This window comes from Hyla sarda, chromosome 2 (assembly GCF_029499605.1).
Source record: "Hyla sarda isolate aHylSar1 chromosome 2, aHylSar1.hap1, whole genome shotgun sequence".
Taxonomy (NCBI): domain Eukaryota; kingdom Metazoa; phylum Chordata; class Amphibia; order Anura; family Hylidae; genus Hyla; species Hyla sarda.
This window is the reverse complement of record NC_079190.1, coordinates 121,917,757-121,940,041: the sequence shown is the minus strand read 5'-3', so window position 1 is coordinate 121,940,041 and position 22,285 is coordinate 121,917,757. Positions and strand designations below refer to the sequence as shown.

Sequence of the window (22,285 nt, the reverse complement as noted above, 5' to 3'; positions counted from 1 at the left end):
ACACGGCGCTTCAGCATATCACTGCCCGAGCCGGGACATTGCTGCGGCCGGTGATAGGCTGAAGCGCCGTGTGATGTTCCAGGCTAAGGGAAGTAGGAAGGAGAAAGCCAGGCCGTCCAATCAGCTGTTGCGGTGCTCTGGGGGAATGTAGGAAGGTAAGTTTTTTTTCTTTTTTTTGCAGCATGGGCAGGATGGAATAGGAATAGTCCGTACCGGAAATCTCCTTTAAAAAGTAAAGGCACAAGGTACACCGCTGGAAAATGTGCAGGTGGTAAAGAGAATAACACTGGTATCACAGACTAAACTGACAAAATATAGCAAGATAAAAAAAACTACAGCAATGGGACATCGTACAAGGAAGCGCTATAAAAGGCAATAATAGTATGGACCCAAGGTGTAAAGAAATACTGCACAAAAAAAGAATAGAATGAAAGACCAATGAGGAGTCCAAAAGCACTTACCCTGAAGTATACTTGAGTAACCAATGGAAATATGTTATGATATGGTCCTAGCCAAAGGGGACTTTGATTTAAAACAGGGCCAATGCATTGCAGCATTTATTTTCTTCTTCTACACCTTTCTGAGCCATTTTTTTAAACACGCGGCAGCTGTTTGTCCTTCGCCTGTTTTAGGTCAGCATGTCTAACCATGTACAAGATGTTCTGTAACACGAACATGACGCGAGAGATTCACAAAAACCTGTACAGAGGAAAAGCTGACCAGTTGTCCATAGCAACCAGATTACTTTTTTATTTTATCAAGAGGCCTCTGAAAAGTAAAATAAGCAATCTTCACGTGCAGATTGTCACTATGCACTCTATTTTTATATAGTGTTTTACAGTCATGGCCATAAAATGTTGCCACCCCTGAAATTGTTTTAGAAAATGAAGTATTTCTCACCAAAAAGGATTGCAGTAACATGTTTTGCTATACACATGTTTATTCCCTTTGTGTGTATTGGAACTAAACCAAAAAAGGGAGGAAAAAAAAGCTAATTGAACATAATGTCACACCAAACTCCAAAAATGGGCTGGACAAAACTATTGGCACCCTTTCAAAAATGTGGAAAAATAAGATTGTGTCAAGCATGTGATGCTCCTTTAAACTCACCTGGGACAAGTAACAGGTGTGGGCAATATAAAAATCACACCTGAAAGCAGATAAAAAGGAGAAAAGTTCACTTAGTCTTTGCATTGTGTGTCTGTGTGTGCCACACTAAGCATGGACAACAGAAAGAGGAGAAGAGAACTGTCTGAGGATTTGGGAACCAAAATTGTGTAAAAATATCAACAATCTCAAGGTTACAAGTCCATCTCCAGAGATCTAGATTTGCCTTTGTCCACAGTGTGCAACATTATCAAGAAGTTTGCAACCCATGGCACTGTAGCTAATCTACCTGGGCGTGGACGAAAGAGGAAAATTGATGAAAAAGGTGTCTACGCAGGATAGTACGGACGGTGGATAAGCAGCCCCAAACAAATTCCAAAGATATTCAAGCTGTCCTGCAGGCTCAGGGAGCATCAGTGTCAGTGCAAACTATCCGTCAACATTTAAATGAAATGAACCGCTATGGCAGGAGACCCAGGAGGACCCCACTGCTGACACAGAGACATACAAAAGCAAGACTACATTTTGCCAAAATGAACTTGAGTAAGCCAAAATCCTTCTGGGAAACCATCTTGTGGGCAGATGAGACCAAGATAGAGCTTTTTGGTAAAGCACATTATTCTACTGTTTACTGAAAACAGAATGAGGCCTACAAAGAAAAGAACACAGTACAGGGAAATATGGTGGAGGTTCAATGATGTTTATGGGGTTGTTTTGCTGCCTCTGGCACTGGGTGCCTCGAATGTGTGCAAGGCATCATGAAATCTTAGGATTACTAACGGATTTTTGGTCGCACTGTACAGCCCAAAGCTGGGTTGCGTCCGTGATCTTGGGTCTTCCAGCATGACAATGACCCCAAACATATGTCAAAAAGCACCCAGAAATGGATAGCAACAAAGCGCTATAGAGTTCTGAAGTGCCCAGCAATGAATCCAGATCTAAATCCCATTAAACACATGTGTAGAGATCTTAAAATTGCTGTTGGCAAAAGGCTCCCTTCCAATAAGAGAGTCCTGGAGCAGTTTGCAAAGGAAGAGTAGTCCAACATTCCGGTTGAGAGGTGTAAGAAGCTTATTGATGATTATAGGAAGCAACTGATTTAAGTTATTTTTTCCAAAGGGTGTGCAACCAAATATTAAGGGTGCCAATAATTTTGTCCAGCCAATTTTTTTTCCCTCCCTTTTTTGGTTTAGTTCCAATACACACAAAGGGAATAAACATGTGTATGGCAAAACATGTGTTACTGCAATCCTTTTCTGTGAGAAATACTTAATTTTCTTGAAAAACTTCAGGGGTGCAAACATTTACGGCCATAACTTTACATATGGATGACTATTTATTATGTATTATGAGGTATCTAGTGCTTAAATTAAATGCTGCCTAAAAGCAGAAAACAGGAAATGTAAGTCCTGTAAACAGATACAGAACTGAATAACGCAACTTATGTGACAAAAGGGAGAAAAGACAAATCCAAAAATGTTCTGTATTAAGTCATTAATAGGAAAGACATCATAAATAATCTAGTCAACGACATTACACCTCTAATGGCCACTTTTTCTACTTAGGTAGGCCTGGGGACAATGCATTGTTCTTTTGTTTTGCCTGGCATATACCTTAAAAATTAGGAAATCTACATGACAGTCTACTAGAAGATTTATCTGGCCAAAAAGAAATTTCTCGGAAACCCATGCTATCTATGGAAGAGCATTAGCCTTCTGAATAATGCCAGCTGGAAGCCAGGAGAAGCAACAGGATGTTGTGTACATATCACTGAGCTGTTGATGTCCTTCATATCACTACTATAGGTGACCGACTGTCTTAGGTGTCTTAGGTGATGGCTCCTGAGATCAAAAAAGCAACTGGGGCAACGTGTCCTTCCACAGCAAGGGCAGGATTAAAGCATTCATCACAAGGTCTCCACACTCAAACACCACTTGTTGAATCGCAACAGAACCTGGATTGGGTGCTAAAGACAATACAGTTCAAGTCCATAGCAGTCCAGGTTTCTCACTTTAGACACCAGTGAAAATGAAAGCAACGGTCCCTGGGAGTCAATAGAAGGACAACTAGCGGGGACCAGAACAACAAGTTTCCTTCTGCTAAGCATCTGGAAATGGTCCGGACATAAACAGGAGAGTGTAATGAAGGATTTACCCGAGTCTGGATAGTGGGCAAGGAAACTTTTAAAGCTGCTCATGCTTATCGGTGGATCAAACAATCCTTTCTACTAGTGGTCTGTTTGGGCAGCCCTAGGCCTGTTCCCTGTATGTCCTCACATAACTGCTGCCAACACCAAACATCTTGGTCACAGTGGTCTAGATGACGGACAATTAGTCAAAATGACCAACCTGCTTCTCTGTTTAACACACCTCTAACTTAGCCTCTGAAGACCTTTTGATGATGCAGCTGGGGAAGAGTTTTTACACCCCCCTGTGGCAAGACGCAATGGTATACACACACACACGTATAGTTCAACATTCTCTAGAAAAGTCAGTGTGATCATTTTTTCACCAATTTCATACACAGGCCACATGTCATCTCAGTTCACGAGGTGAGCCAAGACATTGCTTGCATATTACACTTGAGAATTAGAGTGCTTTGACCTGTACACAGGTGCTGCTACATATTAAAGTTTTTTTTCAATTACAGAGAGTAATACAGTAAGTTATAGAAAAAAAAATGTGCATCTGGAAACCATCAAAATAAATTAGGTGTGTGGCTTGGAGGTTAAATCCCATAAGTATAATTTTTTTTGCCAAAGAAGCATAAAATAAAGCCAAGATTATTATATAAAAAAATAAAATAAAATAAAAAGGCAAAAAGAAAAAGGCTGATCCAAGAAAATAACCTGCCTTCCACCATACACTAATGTCTGGAGACCGTTCCGGAGAGAAGAAGGCTGCTAAAGCTCATTTTTATTTTTCTAGGAAACTGAATATTTATGCACGTGATTGTTTTCCAGACAGAACGGGGAAAGTAAATATTTCCAACTCCAAGAGCTCCCTCTATAAATCAATGTTCTATCAGAGTAACGGGCTTTCATTTTGCCCTAAGCCTCCAATGTTTCGCATGAACTATGCGTAATGCATTTGGCAAAACAGCAGTGTGTACTTGTCACATTAAGGCTGAAAAATGCCCAAACCAACTGTATTTCAAAGGCACAAGAAGAAATGTGAAGTAATAAAATCCTCTAATCCTTCCTGAAAGTTGTATGGCAGTGTGAACATAGCGCCTGTACTACAACTCCTTCAATCTTGAAATTAATTTGGGATGAAAATCAAAAATATACAAATCTGTAAGGAATCCCCGCTTAATAAACTATATGCTGCATAGGTAAAACTAGTAAAACTGCAGCTTATCACACTGATGTAAAGTCTGCATGTTTAAAAAGTACCTGTCACCAAATACACTTTTCTAAACTAACTCATGCTAAGTCCCCTAACTACACGTACCACTACTCCCAAATTTCAGAGTTGTAAAAAGCTGTGCATCTTACCGTTCTTCTTGCTCACATAGTGCAATCACCCACCAGGAGAAAGTGGGCCTTTCCCAGCAGGCATGACATCACTGAAGCCTGCTGGGGGACCACTTCTGTTCTCACATGGTTTCTGTGCAGTGATAAATAGAAGACCTCAAGCTCCGTGCAGCTTTCCGCGAGGCTCCGTGCAGCTTTCCGCGAGGCTCCGTGCAGCTTTCCGCGAGGCTCCGTGCAGCTTTCCGCGAGACTATGCGCAGCTTTCCGCGAGACTATGCGCAGCTTTCCGCGAGACTATGCGCAGCTTTCAGTGAGACTATGCGCAGCTTTCAGTGAGACTATGCGCAGCTTTCAGTGAGACTATGCGCAGCTTTCAGTGAGACTATGCGCAGAGCAGCACTTCCTGAGTTTGGTCTCCTGCCAGGACGGGAGGAGACCAAACTCACTGTATTAATTGTGGCAGGGAGCACAACAGAGGCATCTAGAGGCCGTTTCTTCTATTACATTTTAAACATACAGTCATGGCCATATATGTTGGCACCCCAGAAATTTTTCTAGAAAATTAAGTATTTCTCACAGAAAAGGATTGCAGTAACATGTTTTGCTATACACATGTTTTTTCCCATTGTGCGTATTGGAACTAAACCAATAATGGGAGGAAAAAAAGCTAATTGGACATAATGTCACAACAAACTCCAAAAATGGACCGGACAAAATTATTGCCACCCTTTTAAAATTGTGGAAAAATAAGATTGTGTCAAGCATGTGATGCTCCTTTAAACTCACCTGGGGCAAGTAACAGGTGTGGGCAATATAAAAATTACACCTGAAAGCAGACAATAAGGAGAGAAGTTCACTTAGTCTTTGCATTGTGTGTCTGTGTGTGCCACACTAAGCATGGACAACAGAAATAGAAGAGAACTGTCTGAGGACTTCAGAACCAAAATTGTGGAAAAATATCAACAATCTCAAGGTTACAAGTTAATCCCCAGAGATCTAGATTTGCTGCCTTTGTCCACAGTGCACACAATTTTCAAGAAGTTTGCAACCAATGGCACTATAGCTAATCTCCCTGGGCGTGGCCACAAGAGAAAAATTGATGAAAGATGTCAACACAGGATAGTAAGGATGGTGGATAAGCAGCCCCAAACAAGTTCCAAAGATAGTCAAGCTGTCCTGGAGGCTCAGGGAGCATCAGTGTCAGCACAAACTATCCGTCAACATTTAAATGAAATGGAACGTTATGGCAGGAGACCCAGGAGGGCCCCACTGCTGACACAGACAAAAAAGCAAGACCACATTTTGCAAAAATGAACTTGACTAAGCCAAAATCCTTCTGGAAAAACGTCTTGTGGACAGATGAGACCAAGAGAGAGCTTTTTGGTAAAGCACATCATTCTACTGTTTACTGAAAACAGAATGAGGCCTACAAAGAAAAGAACACAGTACCTACAGTGAAATATGGTGGAGGTTCAATGATGTTTTGGGGTTGTTTTGCTGCCTCTGGCACTGGGTGCCTTGAATGTGTACAAGGCATCATGAAATCTGAGGATTACTAACTGACTTTGGGTCGCACTGTACAGCCCAGTGTCAGAAAGCTGGGTTTGTGTCTGAGATCTTGGGTCTTCCAGTAGGACAATGACCCCAAACTTACGTCAAAAAGCACCCAGAAATGAATGGCAACAAAGCGCTGGAGAGTTCTGATATGGCCAACAATGAGTCCAGATCTAAATTTCATTGAACACCTGTGGAGAGATCTTAAAATTGCTGTTGGGAAAAGGCGCCCTTCCAATAATAGAGACCTGGAGCAGTTTGCAAAGGAAGAGTGGTCCAACATTCCGGCTGAGAGGTGTAATAAACTTATCGATGGTTATAGGAAGCGACTGATTTCAGTTATTTATTCCAAAGGGTGTGCAACCTAATATTAAGTTAAGGGTGCAAATAATTTTATCCATCCCATTTTTGGAGTTTGGAGTGACATTATGTCCAATTTGCTTTTTGCTTTTTCCCCTCCTTTTTTGGTTTAGTTCCAATACACACAAAGGGAATAAACATATGTATAGCAAAACATGTGTTACTGCAATCCTTTTCTGTGAGAAATAATTCATTTTCTAGAAAAATCTCAGGGGTGCCAACATTTATGGCCATGACTGTATTTATGTTGATCATTTTAAAAGCAAGTGAATGGGAAAGTGTCTGCTAATTACACAAGGAACACTATATTAAAAGTTTTATTTGGTGACAGATACTTTTTAAATATTCCTTATACTGTATTACAGAAGTGTTCAAATTGCAAAACAACAACTCTCTGCATGCTGAGAGTTGTCATTTTGCAACATCAGGAGGTGTACAGTTTGCAGTAGGGATCGACCGAAATAGATTTTTTAGAGCAGATACCGATTACCTGTGAACTTTCAGGCCGATAGCTGATAACTTCTACCGATATTCCCCCCTTGTAGACAGCAGGCCCCATCCCCTTGTAGACAGCAGGCCCCCATCCCCTTGTAGACAGCAGGCCCCCATCCCCTTGTAGACAGCAGGCCCCCCTCCTCCTCTTGTAGACAGCTCACCTGCGGCTGTGCTTGGGTGTTGCCGCTCCGCTGTCCCGTTCTCTCGATCGTATCATGGCGTCCTATGGAGGAGCATGTGACATACACGTCACTCTGCTTCCTCCGTAGCGTTACGCTGGGCGCAGGGGAGGAGGATTGACGTGTGTGTCACATGCTACTCCATAAGACGTCATGATACGATCGGGAGAACAGTACAGCGGAGCGGGGCCGCACAGCAGCAAGTATCGGGGGCGCACGCGCTGGACACATTATTGGCAAGGTTAGATGCAGATACCGATAACGTAAAAAATCTTGAATATGGGCCAATCAGATAATCGGTCCATCCATAGTTAGAAGGCTATTTCTATATTAGAATGATATAGAAACTGCATGTCGCATGGTGCAGGAGAAAGAAAACAGTCACCAGGCAATTGTGCCATATTAACTTTCACAGTCTTTAAGCACAGCTGCCTCGTACATTACAAGAGCCTTCCAGAGCTGGATCCCTTGTACTACGGACAACATGTCTTTTATAGCATGGTAAATTACGCCACACATGTGCGGTAATAAGGAAAATATTTCCAATGTGCCGTCAGATGTGCTAGAGCTCATCTTCGCTTCCTCCTTCACCATTAGGAGGTATTAAGTAAGGCTGCTTTCACACTGTGAAATAGTTCCGTTTAGGAACTTCCGCCAGAAGTTCCGTCACTATATCGGCGAAACCCGGCCGTTACAAAACCATTAACAGCCGTGACTAAATTGCATTGCAGCCTATGGGGTTTTGTAACTGCCCGTTTGCACCCGCATATGCCCGTAATTCATTACGGGCGTTATATAGTGACGGGACATCGTGGCGGAAAAATTACTGCATGCATTGTAACGGCCGGGTTTCGCCGATATAGTGACGGAACTTCTGGCGGAAGTTCCTAAACGGAACTATTTCACAGTGTGAAAGCAGCCTTAATGGGGGGAAAAGGCATTTAATACAACTACAGAAATTATAAAGGGCAAGGATGGCCTTAAACAAAATTCTATAGTATATGGTATGTGCAGAACAACAAGGGAGACAAGGCCGCACTAGATTTTGACATTAAAAGGGGACTTCAGCATATTATCCCCCATTCTATGGATGAATAACAAGTTGAGATGTGATCGGTGGGGGTGCAGCTGCTTGCGGGAACCCCCTTTATCCCGGGGACAAAATTGTTCTTGGAATGAATAGTGTGCACAGCACCATTCATTATTTATGGGACCGCTAAACATTGACGAGTTCAGTGCTGGTGTCAGTGGGGGTCCCAGCAGTCTGACCCCTACAGCAGTAGGACCCCCACCAACCTACTTGATGTCCCATATAGAAATCTATGCTTGCACTGTCCAGTCCCCAGCAGTTCTGTGTCTACTCAATTCAAATGTTTGTAGTATAGGCAGACACAAGCATGCAAGTTTTAGATTTTTATTATAGTGCCCAATATTTGTCTTTTGCTTCAAGTAAGTAACCTATTTGGCAGGTCAGAATGTTGGCTGTCGCCATCAATACATGCATGACCACAGACAAAACAGTGCTTAAAGGGGTACTCCGGTGGAAAACAATTTTTTTTCATATCAACTGGCTCCAGAAAGTTAAACAGATTAGTAAATTACTTGTATTAAAATATCAGCTGCTGTATGCTCCAGAGGAAGTTGTGTAGTTCTTTTCTGTCTGACCACAGTGCTCTCTGCTGCCACCTCTGTCCATGTCAGGAACTGTCCAGAGCAGGAGAGGTTTGCTATGGGGATTTGCTCCTACTCTGGACAGTTCCTGACACAGACAGAGGGAGAGCAGAGAGCACTGTTGTCAGACAGAAAAGAAAAACTCAACTTCCTCTGTAGTATACAGCAGCTGATAAGTACTGGGCGATTAAGATTTTTTAATAGAAGTAATTTACAAATCTGTTTAACTTTCTGGCACCAGTTGATAAAAAATAAATAAAAAATTACACTGGAGTACCCCTTTAATTCTCTTATCTCATTTTAGAATACCCCCCAACTGTGGGCATTGGGTTGCATTGATATGTTTACAATAATTACACCTGAACTGGCCCTCATCTATACCCCAGATGCATCCAGTTAGTGTGCCTAGGAGACTATAGGAGGCAAAGAATAAGTAACATGGGAGGGATGATCGCTATTAAAGTGTAAGAGTGCATTTGTGGAGGTCGGTTGTATACATCTATTAACCCCAAGCTCACCTCCCTTTCCAATTAATAAAGCATTGGTACTTGAGATCCGCTAAACTGCATATTCACATTATAATCATATCAGTATGAGATAGACTCTCTTCCTCCCCCCCCCCCCCCCCCCCGCATACAATAAGATCATTTATAAATCTCATACAATTAACTATGTATTCAGCAATAAATGCATTTCTAGTAAATAAAAAATAAGAAATTGTTACTTTCAGTTGAGCTTATAACTTTCTCTTTTGGTCACTGTAAATACTTTAGTTTTGATCAATCAAAATGCAGTTTCCCTTTTGAACAACTTACCAATATCTATTAGATTAGACAAACCATGAATTCATTCTATGTTCAGTGTACACTCTTCTGTATTATATGTTGCCAAACACCACCTCAGTCAATATCACACACTATTCAAAGCACTTAAAGGGGTATTCCAGAGAAATAACTTTTATTTATTTATTTATTTATTATCAACTGGCTCTAGAAAGTTAAACAGATTTGTAAATTACTTTTATTTCAAAAATCTTAATGCCTCCAATAATTACCAGCTGCTGAAGTTGAGTTGTTCTTTTCTGTCTGGCAACAGTGCTCTCTGCTGACATCTCTGATTGTCTCGGGAACTGCACAGAGTAGAAGAGGTTTGCTATGGGGATTTGCTTCTACTCTGGACAGTTCCCGAGACAGGTGTCATCAGAGAGAACTTAGACAGAAAAGAACAACTTAACTTCAGCACCTCATAAGTACTGAAAGAATGAAGATTTTTTTATTAGAAGTAATTTACAAATCTGTTTATCTTTCTGGAGCCAGTTGATATGTCCCATGCCCAGGGGTGAGGGGTTGATAATGGGGTGCCTCAGGAATGTTTTGCTATGGGGCTTGATTAATTGTAGGTAGGCCCCTGACCCTGGGTGCAGCCAATCCCTGCTATGAACCACTGACCGCCCGCTAAAGAGCAACTCTGGTGCACCCCACTACCTGGAAATTGCTATGGGAGAAAAATAAGCACAGCTGTTTTGCAGTTATGGGATTTGCAATGTAGTGTATTTTGGTTTAATATATATATATATATATATATATATATATATATATATATATGTTTATTTTAGCCATTACCCATTCAATGTAGTGTTTTTTTTCCAGCTGCTGCCCTGTTCGTCAGTGACATGCAGAATGCCCGGAGGGCTCATAGAGGCAGGAGCCAATCTGTACACCCGTAGTGTACCACATGGAGGTCTGTCTCCTATGTGTGACTATATAGCTGTATACCATCTTTTACAACCAAAAGTGTTAGGGTCTATTAACACGGCGGTCCATTCCGCAAGCGGAATTTCAGAAGGTTGAAAGGGAGTGCGGAATCCCATAAAAGTCTATGGGCTTTAATTTGAATTCTGGAAGCGGAAATTCTGCCGTGTACATAGACCCTTAGATACCAAACATTGCCTACTGATTTCCACATAATGCTACAGAGGTTATAAATTCCAGTAGCCAGACCACACTGGTTCAGTGTTAAAGGGGTACTCCACTGCTCAGCGTTTGGAACAAACTGTTCTAAACGCTAGAGCCGGGACCTTGTCCTGTCATAGCCCCACCCCCTCATGATGTCACACCCGGCCCCCTCAATGCAAGTCTATGGGAGGGGGCGTGACGTCAGTCACGCCCCCTCCCATAGACTTGCATTGAGGGGGCGGGGCTATGAAATCACACGTTCCTGGCGCCGGTTCCAGCATTCGGAACAATTTGTTCCAAACTCTGAGCAGCGGAGTACCCATTTAAGAGAGATGCCAAACAATAGTTGCCTGTATCGATAGGACAATCCCGTAAATGTTGCCCTTTTTACAATTTTCTTCCTAAGTTGTAGTTAAGAAACAATACAAAGGTTAGAACTAGAGATGAGCGAACTTACAGTAAATTCGATTCGTCACAAACTTCTCGGCTCGGCAGTTGATGACTTAGCCTGCATAAATTAGTTCAGCCTTCAGGTGCTCCGGTGGGCTGGAAAAGGTGGATACATTCCTAGGAAAGAGTCTCCTAGGACTGTATCCTCCTTTTCCAGCCCACCGGAGCACCTGAAAGCTGAACTCATTTATGCAAGAAAAGTCATCAACTGCCGAGCCGAGAAGTTCATGACGAATCGAATTTACTGTAGGTTCGCTCATCTCTAGTTAGAACCATGCAAGGCATTGTGTGGATTTCAGCCATATATGTGGAGTGAGAAAATAGTGATGTCTTATTAGCAATTATGCGTTGGCGGTACAAGAACTTCTCAAAAAGACCCTCCAGACCAACTTTTTTTTTTTTTCATTCTTTTCCTTGTGTTAATATTTATTCAGCCTAAATACCTCCGTCTACTTTCCATGTTATTGTTATATTGACAAAGGTAATCACTGCCAGGGACTGGAAGCTAATTCATTGATGGCTTTATAAATTCATTTAATGTTTCTATTACTCTGCCAAGAGCCACTTAACTAATATTCTAATGAAGAAATGTTCTCAGCAGCATTGTCCATGTTCCATTATACATTGTAATATAGTGATACTAAAAGATTTAACAGATTCATTGCAGGCTTTTAAATTGAAGGAAAAGTGGGAGGATTTATTAAAATGTATGGCCTGGCCTACTAAATTGTCCGATCTGTCATCCAGAAAATGCACCTGGGATTTTCATGGCAGTAAAATGAGGCTTTGGAAATGCAAAACCACCACATAGCAACGGCAATGGATGAATAAGTATTTCTGCAAATGTCACAGACATCCTTGATCATCTCCCTTACAGGAAGTTCAGAATATTTAACCTAGACTTGCAGTAGACTTAAAGGGGTATTCCAGGCAAAAACTTTTTTTTATATATCAACTGGCTTCTGAAAGTTAAACAGATTTGTAAATTACTTCTATTAAAAAATCTTAATCCTTCCAATAGTTATTAGCTTCTGAAGTTGAGTTGCTGTTTTCTGTCTAACTGCTTTCTGATGACTCACGTCCCGGGAGCTGTCCAGCTCCTATGGGGATATTCTCCCATCATGCACAGCTCCCGGGACGTGACAACATCATTGAGCAGTTAGACAGAAAACTTCAGAAGCTAATAACTATTGGAAGGATTAAGATTGTTTAATAGAAGTAATTTACAAATCTGTTTAACTTTCCGGAGCCAGTTGATATATATAAAAAAGTTTTTGCCTGGAATACCCCTTTAACCATCTTACCATTCGAAACATTCACATACTTTCTATCAGTGCCGATGTTCTTGGCTATATTTACAGATGTAGCCAGCACCCTCTTGTTATAAACTCCTGAATGTGAGAAAAGCTATTCTTAAAGGGGTACTCCGGTGGAAAACTATATTATTTTTTTCTTTTTTTTAAATCAACTGGTGCCAGAAAGTTAAACAGATTTGTAAATCATTTCTACTTAAAAATCTTAATTCTTCCAGCACCTATCAGCTGCTGTATATGCTCCACAGGAAGTTATTATTTTTTTGAATTTCCTTTCTGTCTGACCACAGTGCTCTCTGCTGAAACCTCTGTCCATGTCAGGAACAAATCCCCATAGCAAAACTCTTCTGCTGCGGACTGTTCCTGAAATGGACAGAGGTGTCAACAGAGAGCACGGTGGTCAGGCAGAAAATAAATTCAAGAAGAAAAGAACTTCCTCTGGAGCATACCGCAGCTGATAAGTACTGGAAGGATTAAGATTTTTAAATAGAAGTAATTTCTGGCATCAGTTGATATTAATATTAACCCCTTAGCGCATATGGACGTTTATGAATGTCCAAATGCATGTCCCCATATATAATGCGCGCAGATCGGGCTGATGTCTGGAATTAAATTAGAGAAGTGAAAGTGAAAGTAAAAGCATCCCTGCTGCTCAGTCGGGCTGATCGGAACAATCGCGATAAAATAGCGATGTCCCGATCAGCTAGGACGCAGCAGGAGGTCCCCTCACCTGTCTCCTGCGTGTCCGATCTCCGATTGATTGCTCCAAACCTGAAATCCAGGCTTGAGCAATCAACCTCTGATAACACTGATCCCTGCCATTGAATGCAATGGCAGTGATCAGTGTACTGAATCAATGTACTGCATGTTATGATGCAGGGCTAGAATATTGCAAAAAAAAAAAAAAAAAGTTTAAAAAAAAGTTAATAAAGATCATTTAACCCTTTCCCTTTTTTGGTCACTTTTTATACAATAAAAAATGTAATAAAAAACTATCAAAAAGTCTGATCAAAACAAAAATGGTACCGCTAAAAACTTCAGATCATGGCACAAAAAAGAAAAAGAGCCCTCATACCACCCGTAGAAAAATAACGTGGACAAATAAAGTTATAGGGGTCAGAAGAGGACAATTTTAAAACATATACATTTTCCTGCATGTAGTTATGATTTTTTTCAGAAGTATGACAACATCAAACCGATACAAGTAGGGTATCATTTTAACCGTATGGACCTACAGAATAAAGATACGGTGTCATTTTTTCCACGTACCGTGTCATTTATACTGCGTAGAAACGGAAGCCTGCAAAAGTTACAAATGGTGTTTTTTCTTCCATTTTGTCGCACAATGATTTTTTTTTCCGCTTCGCTGTAGATTTTTGGGTAAAATGACTGATGTCATTACAAAGTAGAATTAGTGGCATAAAAAATAAGCCTTCATATGGATTTTTAGGTGCAAAATTTCAATTTTGCACCTAAAAAGGTTATGATTTTTAAAAGGTAAGGAAGAAAAAATAAAAGTGCAAAAACTGAAAAACGTTCCGTCCTTAAGGGGTTAAGGGAGGACCCTTTAAGTTGAACATTACTCCCCATTTGCTGGCCTTATTTTAATCCTTGGTACATTAGGATATCCCAACACAATACACTGCTGTGTTGGTTTAATACACTGAAGATGACCACGGCTATATCGGTACTTGAACACATATGGAAATTCATAAATTCAGGTACATCTATGTATATCTTTAAAAATATTTATTCCCTAAATGCATATCAGGTGAAAAATAAGGCAACGTTGTAGGTAAAGATTTGTTGTTGATAATGTGTTTACCATTTAGTTTCTATGGCTCCTATGCAGACTATGAGGAGTCTCCATGGTAAGAGACAACAAACACACCACGTAAAACCCTATACTGCAGTCATACAGTCATTTATCTAAATCCAAGAAGTAGGTAAAGAAATGAATACCGCACTCACCCACTGTCAAATGCTGGGAACACAGGAGGTTTATTTCAGATCATAAGATCGATATTACAGGTGCAGGACGTGGAGGAGAAAAAAAGCCATACACGACTAGTTTCGCGCCGGACCGGCGCGAAACTAGTCGTGTATGGCTTTTTTTTTCTCCTCCACGTCCTGCACCTGTAATATCGATCTTATGATCTGAAATAAACCTCCTGTGTTCCCGGCATTTGACAGTGGGTGAGTGCGGTATTCATTTCTTTACCTGCTTCTTGGATTTACATGAACACTACATTTGTACCTGCACCTGTGCATAGCTTTTATAACATACCTGCCATTTTTAGGTAACTTCAGGATAAGCTGACATCGGTGTATATGAGTAGCGGCATTATTTTTGGCCACTAAAGCTTGAATATTGCATTTGTTGCCAGATTTTTTTTTTATCTGCAGGCTTCATTTTAAATTTTCAGCTGTTCCAGAGTTAGTGGGTAGAGAATAGCATCCATGATATCTTCCATGTCTCTTTACATACCCTAAGAAGCAGCAGCATGCAGGACATTATAAAGCAGTACACATCTTTCTAAGCTGTGAATCAAGCACTGTAGGGAAGTCTAATACCCGCAGTAAGCTTGTGAATGCTCTGTATGCCACTGGGTCTTTTCAGTCACCCTTCCTCTCTATAACTTTCTATGGGCAACAAGGAACCTGATGCTTCTTTGAGTTGCTAGTCAGTCTTTTAAACATAGCCATACATATGTAACCCCCATGGGATTAGTGTTGTGTTATTACACTGCAATTACAAGAATTGTCCAGTAGATGGTGGACTGCACAAGCAAATTAACTGAGCAGCGGCTTTAGCTGGAAAAGGAGGAGTCTGGACATGTGCTTTTGGCTATCTTACACGTCTAGAGTTCAGCAAAAAGCAGAAGAAGACACCGAGAAAATAGCCTGTAGCCTGCAGAGTGTGAAGGGGAACTAGGGTAAGGGACCACAGGAATATAGATTGACACCCCCCAAAACCCTGTTACACATAAAACATATAACAGCTGCTTTTTCATACTAAATAAAAGTTTAGCAGGCCATGAAAAGGAAAGGAGACTGATAAGAGAAGAAAATACATTTTTCTCTGATGTATTACGGTAATATTAAGACTCCTTATATTTGCTGGTACTATTGGTTCATGTAAACTTTGGCGCATTTTTAACAATTTTAATATAATATAATAAATGTGACTACAACAATAACAAACTAAACCCAAAACAAAAAGAGGTGATTATACCTAAGCTTGAAGGGGTTCTCCTATGGAAAAAAAAAAATTTTTTAATCAACTGGTGCCAGAATGTTAAAGGGGTACTCCTGTGGAAAACTTTTATTTATTTTTTATTTTTATTTTTTTAAGATCAAATGGTGGCAGAAAGTTACACAGATTTGTAAATTACTTCGGTTAAAAAATCTTAATCCTTCAAGTAATTTTTAGGGCTGTATACTACAGAGAAAATGTTTTTCTCTTATGTCACGACCACGGTGCTCTCTGCTGACCTCTGCTGTCCATTTGAGGACCTGTCCAGAGCAGGAGAAAATCCCCATAGCAAACATATGTTGCTCTGGACAGTTCCTAAAATGGACAGCAGAGGTCAGCAGAGAGCACTGTGGTCATGACAGTAGAGAAATCCAAAAAGAAAAAACATTTCCTCTGTAGTATATAGCCCCTAAAATGTACTGGAAGGATTAAGATTTTTTAATAGAAGTAATTTACAAATCTGTTAAACTTTCTGGCATCAGTTGATTAAAAAAAATTAAGTTTTCCACGGGAGTACCCCTTTAACAATATAGGATTATCAATCTCTATGAATAGTGGAAAGGATTTCTCATTGTGAGGGTATAAGGTATACGGAATTTGCTGCCAACGTGACAAATAATGGATCTACAAATTAAGAAAAAAAAGTGGTGGCTTTGTCTTTCCTATAAAGTACCACATCAATCTGAGTAAACTTTAAATGACGATTCAGGAACCAGACCAAACAAGTAGTTAATCCACATTAGTTCCCAAAGGGAAATCTGCCAAATCTGTGGATAGGGGATAAGTGTCATACCGCTGCAGTTGTCCTTTAAAGGAGGGGACATTTTAATCAGCACCAATCAGGAGCAACCCCATTATTTTTATCAGCTCATAGACTAGCACTGTTGTCATTCCATTAATGATTTATATTACATTTTAGAAAATTAATTTATGGAGTACCGTATATACTCTAGTATAAGCCGAGTTTTTCCAGCACTATTTTTCGTGCTGAAAACACCCCCCCTCGGCTTATACTCGAGTGAACTCTCCACCCGCAGTGGTCTTCAACCTGCGGACCTCCAGAGGTTTCAAAACTACAACTCCCAGCATGCCCGGGCAGCCATCGGCTGTCCGGGCTTGCTGGGAGTTGTAGTTTTGAAACCTCTGGAGGTCCGCAGGTTGAAGACACTGCGGCCTTCGACATCATCCAGCCCCCTCTCACCCCCTTTAGTTCTGTACAGTACTCGCCTCCACTCGGCGCTGGTCCGGTGCTGCAGGACTGTCCGTTGAGGAGGTGGTCCGGTGGGATAGTGGTTCCGGGCTGCCAGCTTCACCGGGGAGGCCTCTTCTAAGCGCTTCGGGCCCGGCCCCAGAATAGTCACGTTGCCTTGACGACGACGCAGAGGTACGTTCATTACCAACGTACTTCTGCGTCATCGTCAAGGCAACGCCTCTATTCTGGGCCCGAAGCGCGGAGAAGAGGCGCCCCCGGTGAAGATAGCAGCCCGGAACCACTATCCCACCGGACCACCTCCTCTCCGGACAGTCCTGCAGCACCGGACCAGCACCGAGCGGAGGTGAGTACTGTCCAGAACTAAAGGGGGTGAGAGGGGGCTCGATGATGTCGAAAACCGCAGTGGTCTTCAACCTGCGGACCTCCAGAGGTTTCAAAACTACAACTCCCAGCAAGCCCGGACAGCCGATGGCTGCCCGGGCTTGCTGGGAGTTGTAGTTTTGAAACCTCTGGAGGTCCGCAGGTTGAAGACCACTGAGGGCGGATGATGACAAGAGGATGATGAAGGGGGGGGGTGTGGGATGATGACAAGAGGATGATGAAGGGGGGTGGGGATGATGAAGGGGGGTGTGTGGGATGATGACAAGGGGATGATGAAGGGGGGGGGGTGGGATGATGACAAGGGGATGATGAAGGGGGTGGGGATGAGGACAAGGGGATGATGAAGGGGGGGTGTGGGATGATGAAGGGGATGATGACAGGTTATGATGATGAGGGTCTGGATTATGACAGGGTGAGGATGATGAGGATGTTAATGACGGGGGTCTGGATGACGACAGGGGGGGGAAGATGTATTTCCCACCCTAGGCTTATACTCGAGTCAATAACTTTTTCCTGGGATTTTGGGGTGAAATTAGGGGCCTCGGCTTATACTCAGGTCGGCTTATACTCGAGTATATACGGTATGTCCTTTTATGTTGACAAAACAGACCATTCACTAGAGCTTTTTTTCTGCTTGCTCAATACACTAGATGTGCCACTTGTTTGCTATATTTCATGCCAGACAACTAACATTTGAAAAGGTGCTTTGTGCGAACTACATGTGATACTATGCTATTAGCAAAGATGCGATCAATCATCTCAATTTTCCTGTACTTGGGATAAACTGCTCTGCCTCAGTTAATGAATACAAAATTAAAGGTCCTTAGTCAACTGCTCAACAAATACACTGCTCAAAACACTTAAACAACACAATGTAACTCCAAGTCAATCGCACTTCTGTGAAATCACACACTGTCCACTCAGGAAGCAACACTGATTGACAATCAATTTCACATGCTGTTGTGCAAATGGAACAGACAACAGGTGGAAATTATAGGCAATTAGCAAGACACCCCCAATAAAGGAATGGTTCTGCAGGTGGTGACCACAGGCCACTTCTCAGTTCCTATGCTTCCTGGCTGATTTTTTGGTCACTTTTGAATGCTAGTGGTAGCATGAGATGGAGTCTACAACCCACACAAGTGGCTCAGGTAGTGCATCTCATCCAGGATGGCACATCAATGCGAGCTGTGGCAAGAAGGTTTGCTGTGTCTGTCAGTGTAGTTTCCAGAGCATGGAGGTGCTACCAGGAAACAGGCCAGTATATCAGGAGATGTGGAGGAGGCCGTAGGAGGGCAACAACCCAGCAGCAGGGCCGCTACCTCCGCCTTTGTGCAAGGAGGAGCAGGAGGAGCACTGCCAGAGCCCTGCAAAATGACCTACGGCAGGCCACAAATGTGCATGTGTCCACTCAAACAGTCAGAAACAGACTCCATGAGGGGGATATGAGGGCCCAATGTCCACAGGTGGGGTTGTGCTACAGCCCAACACCATGCAGGATGTTTGGCATATGCCAGAGAACACCACGATTGTCAAATTCGCCACTGGTGCCCTGTGCTCTTCACAGATGAAAGCAGGTTCACACTGAGCACATGTGACAGACATGACCAGTGGCGAACTGACAACACTCGGGGCCCCCGGACCAAAAAAAGGCAAGGGCCCCTGCTAGGCTCTGCAGCTCGTTAATCTTCTTCCACACCCCTATTCCACCCAAATCCCACACACAAACTAAAATTTATATATGTATGAAACATTTAAACGTAGGTAAATTTCCATGACCAATAATACTGGTATACAAGGAGTAAAAATATTCCACCACAAAATAACTGGATAATACCGCCATACTGTACTGGATAAAACCACTATACACAGACCAGTATACTATAAAGGATCTGTATAGGTGATTATATACAGGGCCATATGGCAGTAGATATATGGCTGTATAGAGATCTGTATCAAATATAAGTGATTATATACAGGACCATACGGTAGATATCAGCTGTACACAGGATGTGTATACCATATAAGTGATTACAATTACATCTAGGGACTCACAATTACGTCTTTTCTGATCAGTGTCTGGATAAGACCGCCATGTGGATCTCTTAACATCTGCAGGACAAACATGTCAGACTCTAAATTTTTCCAGTGCACCCCCTCCTCTACACAATTTTTCCATTTATTGGCCCACAAACTGTAATAATGCCCTCCTTGGTGTCCTGCACAGTAAAAGGGCAGGTAGGTAGGTAGCCAGGTAAGGAAGCCAGATATGTAGGCATCCAGGTATAAAGTTAGGTAGCCTCCCTTCCCCGGAAGTATAGGCAGCAGAGTTAACCCTCCTTCCCAATAGGTATAAGAACAGTTGGAAGATACAGAGATGGAAGCTCTACATAAAATACTTAAACGAGGACCCAGGCCAAGGATACTGCGTTGCACACACCCGATGTGCCTATAGATATTAATAATTAACAATAAATGGAGCAGTCCTACTAGGCTAGGGAAAAAAAGGTTATAGAAATCAGGAGAATTGAAATAATAGGAGAGAAAAAAAGAGGTTTGTGTCAAATATAAGACATTTATTTAAAATAACAATGATACTCTTGATGACTTAATGGTGATGTCCTTGTCAGAGCCCTTGCTTTGGACAACACCCAATATAATACAAATGATATATAAAATGTTAAATACATAAAAAACACAATTGCTAGCTAAAATAGCACTAATGAGGTGGCTGGGACACAGGGTCTGTGCTATAGTAAGCACAGTGGGACAGTCTGGAAATTGCAAAATGTCCTAGTTGCAGCGCTCGACAGCGCTGGAGACTCCCAGTGCTGAGCCCACTCTCCCTGTCTGCGCAGGGCTGTCTGTAGAATAGGCAGATGCGTGTGGTAGCGCTGAAGCTTCACCAAGTTTCACACAGTATTGTGATAGCCTGGGGTTGTAGGGTATATGGGGTGTTGCGGTTCTGTATAATAAAGGGGGCTGTTAACCCTTGTCACTCATGACGCCAGGGTGAGGGTTAAAGCTCTGTAGTGATGCTGGGCCTATCGCCTCCCTTCCCAAGAGCGATAGGTGAGTGTAAAATAAATGGATTGTCCACAGCAGTGCTGAACTTAAAACTTGCAGGAACTTTACTGAAGATTTTCTGTACATGCAGTAATGTTAACAGTCCAGATAACAGAGTCTATATAAACAGCACAGCAGTGACTGACAGATGCTTAGGACCGGAAAGTTCTCTTCAGATTAGGAGGATTGTACTTGCATAGATCCGCTGGATTTAGGGGTTAGAGTAGGTCCTGAGGTCTTGCGGAGATAGCGGGGAATTGTAAGAACTATCCGTCTCTAGCGCAGGCCTAGGCCGCAAGGCTTTGGCCTAGTAATTGTCTTGTAAGCTGCGGAGGTCCTACCTCGTCCAGTGTCAGCAACCCAAGAGCAATGATGCTGCTTGCTTGGCAGCGCAGGAACAAGAGAGACACAAAATGGCGCAGCTCCCTTATATTGGCAGGGGCTGGCCGTTTTGGATTGGTCCATATCAGCTGTCACTCACCGTTACAATGGATTGTGGGTGATCACCTGACTAGAACCACCAAAGGTCCTTTAGAAAAACCATAGAGTTCTGTAACCCGGTCACAAGACCCGCAGGTCCTGCGACGCTAAAACAAGTGAGTAACACCATATACATATATTTATATAGATAATATTTATAAATATCAAGTTACTAAGGGGTGACTAGGGGTTAATTAGGGAAGCGAACCCCGACAGTCCTAAGGACTCTAACTTTGGGGACTAATAACCAAGGCACAGTATGAAATACGGTGCCGGGACACCACAGTATCAAGCACGGCACGGGGACAAGTTAAAGAAGGTGATAAAGGATAGGCACTATGTGCCTCTTACCGGCTCTTCAAATGCTCGATGTTCTGCGCGTTGGAGGACTTCTAACGCAGATACGCGCAGAACACCGAGCATTTGCTTCAGCGCTATCACACGCATCTGCCTATTCTACAGACAGCCCTGCGCAGACAGGGAGAGTGGGCTCAGCACTGGGAGTCTCCAGTGCTGTCGAGCGCTGCAACTACGGCCAACACTGTGGATTTAATCTTTCAGCGCTATTTGCGCTAAATACCCTCACTGAGACTACAATTCACACCAATCATCACCTATAACAAATAGGACATTTGCAATTTCCAGACTGTCCCCACTGTGCTTACTATAGCACAGACCCTGTGTCCCAGCCACCTCATTAGTGCTATTTTAGCTAGCAATTGTGTTTTTTATTTTTTTTACATTTTATATATCATTTGTATTATATTTTGTGTTGTCCAAAGCAAGGGCCCTGCCAAGGACATCACCATTAAGTCATCAAGATTATCATTGTTATTTTAAATAAATGTCCAATATTTGACACAAACCTCTTTTTCTCTCCTATTATTTCAATTCTCCTGATTTCTATAACCTTTTCCCCCTAGCCTAGTAGGACTGCTCTGTTTATTGTTAATTATAGGTATAATAACAGAGTCCCCCCCCTTTCCCTGTAAGTATAGGCAGTTAAACCCCCTTTTCCCCATAGGTATAGGCAGAGTCACCACCCCACCTCTTCCCCATTGGTATAGACAGAGTTACTCCCCCCCCTCTTCCCCATAGGTATAGGCAGAGTTACCCCCCCCCGCCCCTCTTCCCCATAGGTATAGGCAGAGTTACCCCCCCCCGCCCCTCTTACCCATAGAAATAGGCAGAGTTATCCCCCGTTCCTCTTCCCCACTGGTATAGGCAGAGTTACCCCACACCCATTCCCCATTGGTATAGGCAGAGTTACCCCTACCCCCCTCTTCCCCATTGGTATAGGCAGAGTTAGCCCTTCGCTCCTCTTCCCCAT

At 42.3% G+C, this 22,285-nt stretch overlaps 2 long non-coding RNA genes across 2 annotated transcripts in view; one reads left to right on the top strand and one right to left on the bottom strand.

Moving 5' to 3' along the window:
* LOC130355371 (uncharacterized) overlaps positions 1–22,285 on the bottom strand; it is a 330,001-nt gene that overhangs the window by 93,109 nt on the left and 214,607 nt on the right. The gene's annotated exons all lie outside the window — the stretch shown is intronic.
* LOC130355373 (uncharacterized) overlaps positions 1–22,285 on the top strand; it is a 45,223-nt gene that overhangs the window by 10,374 nt on the left and 12,564 nt on the right. Inside the window, exon 2 of the long non-coding RNA XR_008888491.1 lies at positions 10,491–10,581. This is a non-coding gene — a long non-coding RNA (uncharacterized LOC130355373). The remainder of the gene's footprint in view (positions 1–10,490; positions 10,582–22,285) is intronic.